The sequence below is a fragment of the Chrysochloris asiatica genome, unplaced genomic scaffold, assembly GCF_000296735.1.
Source record: "Chrysochloris asiatica unplaced genomic scaffold, ChrAsi1.0 scaffold00021, whole genome shotgun sequence".
Lineage (NCBI taxonomy): Eukaryota > Metazoa > Chordata > Mammalia > Afrosoricida > Chrysochloridae > Chrysochloris > Chrysochloris asiatica.
In genome coordinates, this window is record NW_006408539.1 from 6,660,980 (window position 1) to 6,666,446 (window position 5,467).

General features: G+C 42.3%; 1 pseudogene; it reads right to left on the bottom strand.

The window, feature by feature from the left end:
- Positions 1 to 658: 658 nt before the first annotated feature.
- On the bottom strand, positions 659 to 2,063 carry LOC102825310 (annotated as a pseudogene).
- Between the last annotated feature and the right edge of the window lie 3,404 nt (positions 2,064 to 5,467).

Consider the following 5,467-nt stretch of genomic DNA (forward strand, 5'->3'; position numbering starts at 1 on the left):
CAAAGTTAAAAGAAAATAAAGATATATTTATTTTGATCAGTTGCAATAAATGGTAACTTTCTAGTAAGCACTCTACACAGTCTTATTACTCTTCTAGCTGGTAAGAATCATTTATGTGCTATTTTTAGCACCTCCAATTAAAACAATACACCCAGAAACCCAATCTTATCTTCCTTTCAAATTCATTATGTATCATTGTAGACTGAAGTATAAAAAATAGGTGTTTAACTGAAACTGGGGGAAATGGAAGCAATGCCTTCCTATCATTAATGCAAGATAGTAGAAAACTTCTACCATATATGTAAGGACTAAAACCTATCATAACTACAGAGCTTCCACTGGACCTCTCCTAGCCATGTAGGATTCCCAGTTACAGTATTAGAGCCGGGGAGTCAGAAACTTCTTAGTTCTAATGACATATTGGCAAGTAAATGGTGATTTTCGAATCTAAGTTGAGATCAACAGTCATGGACATAGAAGTGAGAGACAAAATAACCAGTGTAATGGGGGAGGTTTACTAAAGGTTTCAGAGGGGAAATATGTGTAATGTACAATCATTCCCTGTTATTTCATGAGTCCAGGTTTGTGGAACTCCAATCTTTCCTTCTTGTTTATCTCTCTCTGGTAGTGATGATCTCATGTTTAAAGAGAGTGTTTCTCACGTCGGTCCTTTGTACTAGTTTCCTGACAAATGTTGTCTAATTCCAGGACACGAATCTGCAGCATCTCCGAGTTTCCTCCATACAACCTGGGGCAGCGTGTGATTTTCTTTATCCAGCTGTCTTACTCTTGCCTCCAGCTGCCTAACATAGGACAAGGTTGATTTGTTCATGCCACTTTAGATGCTCTGGTGATGAGGTGACAAGATTGTCTGGGGCTTGCTTGCAGAATGTGCCCTCCCTGCTACCTTGGCCTCCCAGGTGTTTGTGATCCTGACTTCCCTCATAATGCTGTTTGAGGTTCTTGGGCCTGGTGCCCCTAAGTCTGGGTAGAAGCAAGGAGGGCATGTTTCTGGAGATGGTCCGGGCTCCCTCCACTGTGCCTGGCATGCTCAGGACTGGCCCCTGGCCTGTGCTTCTGGAAGTGTTTGGGGTTCCCAGTCAGCACGCGTTTGGTCAGCGTTTCAGCCTCCTGAATATGGGTTCCTTTGTTGTTCCAGATAGCCCTTGCACAAGGGTTTGTGGTGCTCAGGGATGGGTCCTTTGAGGACTATTGGGTAATCGAGGGTCCCAGAGGCCCTGGATTTCAGCAGGTGTTCGGGGCTGGGGCTCCTGTTCTTCAACTGCTCGCGCTGCCCTGGCCACGCGGTTTCTGCGGGTGCTCAGAGCTACCGCTGCTCGTGTGGTGCTTGTGGTGGTCGGGGCTATCAGTACTGCCCCTGCGGGAGGTGCTGCGGGCGTCACCCGATTCCTGCACGTAGGGCGCCGTGGAGACCCGGAGCTAGCACAGGCTGGAGCAGCGTGCACTTAAGCTTTGGAAAGCAGTTGACTTTCAGAAGTGTCAAGTCCATCTCTTTAACTTCCCATACCAGACAACCTCATGATCTGACCAGTGTCCCGACGGTGAAACCTCTCTTCTACTTGTGGGAAGTTCCCTCCTCCTAGTAGGTTATAGACTCCCAATCACGGTGACACTGCTGGGTTTTTGTTTTGCATTTCAGGCCTCCAGCCACCTGGGCTACCCCAGAACTTACAACATTTCCAGGAAAAAACTGGCCGCGTGCTTGGTCGGAATGCCACTAGTTGTCAGTCTAGCACACTAGCCTCACGTGACCCCAAAAAGTTTTGCTAGACCCTCTTTATTCCCACCTTGCATGTTTCTACTTAAAAAAAGCCAGATCCTTAGCCTACTCAGAATTGACAAATGTCTCCAGGAAAGAAAACGGTTTGTGGTTATTTGTTCACTTTGGGAACTTTAGACTCTTCAATAATCCAATCATCATTTTTTCTAAAGCTTTCTAAAGCTCAGTTTATTTGTAATGCTTGTTTATTTATCTATTACTTATTTCTTTATTGTACTGTTCTGAAGTTTATTAAATTCAGAAGCACATGCCCTCACTTCATTTTACCTTTTTCGGCCCTATTTTTCTCATTTAGCATATAAGCATTAAGGTCTTTTTTTAGAAACCATATGGTCTGTAGGATTTTCATTGTGGGACTGTTTTTTTTTTTCCCCATGATAATTTTTTTAAAAAAGTTTTTATTGTGAATTGAGTTCACATGGGTGAACACCAACTTTACGTTCATCCTATCATATTTTGTTTTATTGAAATGATTACAATCCCCTCCATGCATCATCAAACAACTGAAGGGTACACCCATAAGCCTGTCCCCCAGCCATCAACACACAGACCCTCTCTCTCCCTGAGTCCAGAGTCCTCAGCTGCTCTATCTCTCCACATCATCATCTCTGCCTCCATCTCTGGCATCACTGCTTCTCTGAATAGGGGCCTGCTCTCAGCTCTTCTCCCTTGATGGTCCCAGGGTCCTCCACTCCTGGACTGCAAAATCAGTCTCATTGTGGGACTTTTTAATGTTATCTCCCTACACTACCTTGCAGCATAATAATGGTTAGTAAATGTATTAGATATGATGAGGATAAACAATGTCGATTCCTGAACTTTATCATGAATAATAATATAATATAAAATAATATAACTGATGATGACCTAAGTTAATGTTGAAGTTTTGAGAAGAAAAAGAAATGAGTACATTTGTTTATTTCTCATGTCAGTTGTGAAATGATCTTATTTGATCAACCAAACTTGGCTTATAATTGTTGTTGTTAAGTGCCCTAGAGTCTGTTTCTACTCATAGCAACCCTTTATAGGGTTTCCAAGGAGCAGCTGGTGGATTGGAACCACCGACCTAGTGGTTCAAACTGATAATGCAGTTGAGTGCTTATCCTACAGCACCCTACCAGGCATATTATTTTAGACAATACAGTGTCTTCCTGTTTGAATCCCATTCTTTTCTGCCGACAGCCATTCCTGAATCCGAGAAACCATGAAGCTCAAAGTTCAACACGCCAGTTTTCAAGGCCAACCGATGTAACTGGTGATGTTGGTACCAATTTGACAGGTGTCTGCACCAGCTCACTGAACCATAATCACTCAGAATTTCCAAACAGAGAATCCCGGCACTGTCAGGTGAGGTTTGGTGCAACCACATGAAAATACTCTTGATGCAATCTTTTGTTGGAATAACATTTAAACATACTTGTGCTTTATGCACAAGTATGCATATATTTAACCAAGTATGAAGCATAATGATCTTAATAAAGAAACAGAAATATATACAGAGCTTCGAGATGGGAATGAAAGAAAATAAGGCAATGTTTTGGGCTCTCCTTGGGGAGGGGTGAGAAAGTCCAAATGCTCCTACATTGGCAGTGAATGACACGGTTTGTAAATTTTGCTCAGAGGGACGATAAAGTCATGTGCTAATGCCTACAGAATCGGTTCCGACTCCATGGATGATGTGCGTCACTGTCCGTTCCAGCTTGGGAGCCTACCTGTAGGCCTTTCTAGAGCCCCTCCTGGCTCTGAGCTTCAGTATTTTCAATATTTACCTGTGTTTCCCACCCTAGTTTGGTGTCTGGAAGCAATTACTTGTATCGTGGTCCTGTTTCTTATTAAGGTATTTTCTTCACCTTTGTGCTCTCATAGTTAGGTTTAGTGTTAGGGGAAGCACTAGCTAACAGTATTTGACACAGTGGTCCTGAAATGCAACTCTCCTCTGATGAATTCTGCTGCAGAGACTCCATTTAGAGAAACTGACTTCACTCTTTGACAAGAGAGGGTAATGAACTGTCTAGTCAAGAGAAATGACTTAGAAAAAGGTACTATATTAAAATGAAAAGTACCATGTTGTGGTTAAGGAGCTCTGGTAGCGTAGTGGTTACGAATCGGGCTGCGAACCTTAAGGTCAGCGGTTTGAAACTACCAGCCGTTCCGCGGGAGAAAGATGAGGCTTTCTACTCCCGTAAAGATTTACACCCTTGGAAACCCTGTACAGGGTCGCTATGGGTGGGAACCGACTCGATGGCACTTAACAACAACAACAACAAATGTTGTGGTAATTTAGTGCTGTTGAATCTGTTCCGAGTCATAGCAACCCAGTATTGGGTTTCTGCGGAGCCAGCAGTGGGTTTGAACAATCAGTCTTGCGGTTAGCAGTTTTCTATGGCGTCATATCAAGACCTTACAGAAGACTGGGTGACTTAGACAGAAATTACTCAGAGAATACATACTAAGTTAAAATGAAAAAGTATAAAATTGAAAAATTTCCCCTCCACTTATAAGTGGTTGAATACTTAGAGATAAAAGTTCAAAGCAATTTTGTTTAATTAAAATACACATGTGAAAGTGTCTGAGAAGGAAGGAAGGGGAGAAGTTGAGGGAAAATAGGATGGCAGAAATACTCTCTCTGAGGCTGACAACTTGGAGCACAGACTCTTAGAATCCCAGATCCAAAGGGATGTGTCAGTACAACTCTTTCTTAAACAAAAACTTGAATTTGGGACCATTATTTATAAATCAGGGAGTCTCTGGGTGGTGCAAAGGGTTAAATGCTTGACTACTAGTCAAAAGAGTGACAGTTTAAATCCAGCCAGAGGCAACTCAGAAGAAAGGCCTGGTGATTTATTTTCTGAAAGAAGTAAATCTTTGATAAAGGTCTTGACGACCCCATAGTTATTCTACCCAGCACACAAGAGGTCATCATGAGTTGGAACCAACTCAATGACAACAGTTTTGATTTTTAATTCCTCAAGGATTATTAAGGGCCACCACCATAGAGTCGATTCCCTGTCAAAACTGGAATCTATGTAGGGTTTCTGAGATGGGAAATCATACGGGAACAGACAGCCTCATCTTTCTCATCAGAGACGTGGTGGGTTTAACTGCCGACTTTGAGATTAGCAGCCAAATGCTTAACACACAGCACCTTCAAGGGACTTCGTTATATATTTCTAAGCTACTTATAACATTCTTCCATTGCACCAAGCAGTACATTGTATATGACAAATCGTCAATGGCATTCATGTTTCTAAAACCATTTGGTTACATTTTAGTATATTTATAATCCCTTTCAGGTGGCAAAAAACTTCATTGGTGACTGGTCTCTGTGGAAGATATTCCTGGCTTGTCTCCTAGCTTGTGTATTAACAACAACAATTGGAGTACTAATAGTTTCCCTAGTGTACAATGGGAAAAATAGCAATCCTTCTATTATTATCAAGTTTCCTGAAAACTATGGGACAACTACCTCAACTACTGGAAAAACAATGTCTACTTCTTCGGAGACCAGAGTTAGCACAACCACAGCAAAACCCACCATAAAAACCACTTCAGATGAGCCTACTGTTGCAAAAACTACTGCCAGTGAACCTACAACCACGGGAACACCCACTACTACTGCCAGTGAAACTACAACCACAATAGCACCCACTACTGCTGCCAGTGAGA